This window comes from Berghia stephanieae, chromosome 2, assembly GCF_034508935.2.
Source record: "Berghia stephanieae isolate SIO BIC M18660-M18661 chromosome 2, UCSD_Bste_1.3, whole genome shotgun sequence".
In the NCBI taxonomy this organism is placed as follows: Eukaryota; Metazoa; Mollusca; class Gastropoda; order Nudibranchia; family Aeolidiidae; genus Berghia; species Berghia stephanieae.
The window spans coordinates 38,048,471-38,049,811 of NC_088361.1; the positions used below are offsets into that span (position 1 = coordinate 38,048,471).

The 1,341-nt window shown below is 28.3% G+C and overlaps 1 protein-coding gene across 2 annotated transcripts in view; it reads left to right on the forward strand.

The window, feature by feature from the left end:
• LOC144964827 (serine/threonine-protein kinase 17B-like) overlaps positions 1–1,010 on the forward strand; it is a 37,862-nt gene extending 36,852 nt beyond the window's left edge. The window contains exon 8 of one of the 2 annotated variants that reach the window (XM_078899483.1): positions 1–1,010. This exon is cut by the window's left edge and continues 1,389 nt beyond it. The gene's annotated coding sequence lies outside the window, so the exon portion shown is untranslated. The other variant, XM_078899484.1, reaches the window with a different exon arrangement.
• Positions 1,011–1,341: the final 331 nt, after the last annotated feature.

Below are 1,341 nucleotides of genomic sequence, written 5' to 3' on the forward strand. Positions count from 1 at the left end.
CCAACCAGGTGACATATTTTCCCAAATCGCTACATTTATTTACTGGAGGGTAGAAACTTTCTTTTAACCAGTTAAATGGCATACTCTGGAAAAATACTCATTAAAAAGCTTGGCCAGAAAGCTTGTCTTTCAAATATCCATCGATTTAAATGACCCTCACCTTGACAGAAAATATAAAACCTGTCAAGATGAGGGTCATTCGAATCAATGGATATTTGAAGGACAAGTTTTCTGGCCAAATTTTAAATTCATATTTTTTCCAGAGTATGGCATTTAACTGGTTAAATGAAGTTGAATTCTTCTGGATCACATAATCATTGCCATTGAAATTGATGTCGTGTCCAATGCATCAATTTTTATGAGGTCCCTTTTTGAATGACATTCTTTAATGCTTTCCCTCTTCAAGTTTTTATTTTACTCAGTTCAATCTTGCTACAAATGACATTATATTCTGTAAACTAAAATTACTACACACTGAGAAACTGACTCACTCTGAAGCAAATTGTCATTAAAAAAAAATGAATGTGTTAAAGAAAGAGATCGCTTGATTGTTTCATTCATAAAAACATAGTTTTGATCTTCTCAGGAAAAATCCTGTCCATATTGCATGTTTTGCAATGTATTTCTAAGGGACAAAGACAAAGATAAAGCTTGGTATTTTTCTGTACCATTGTTTCTTTATTATTTTAAACTTGTATTCCTATATTTTGTAGGCTTTGATAAGAATTCAATAAAATTAAATAAAATTCAATTCAATTTTACTATCCACTGCAAGAAAAACTGAAAAAGAAATAAAAATTTAATTATTTTCATAATTGCAAGTCTTAGATATGTTCTAAGAAGAATGATGTCATTTTAAGCCACCGTAATGTATTCGATACCTGGAATTCAGAAACTTTCCCTTACCAATAGATATTAACATGTTTCTAAACCACATTGTGTATTGTGCCTTAAAGCTTCACAGTTTTATAATACCCGTGTGATAACCCGTCTTCTAACACCAAAAGAAAGCAAATGCATGAAAGAAAACCCTTGTCTTTGGAGTCTTTATATCAAAATTGTTTATTGAAAAACCTTTTTCATTGAGAATTATTATTATTATTATTATTATTATTATTATTATTATTATTATTATTATTATTATTATTATTATTATTATTATTATTATGATGTTTTTTTGGTTTTTTCCTTTTCCACCAACGATTTATATTGTGTGCATATAAATTGAGTATAAAATTGTAACATAAAATTTTGTGGAATACCTGTAGATCAATGAATAATTTTGTAAAAATCAAAAGAAAGATATCTAGTCCAAAAACAGAGACTTTCCTCTTTGAATTT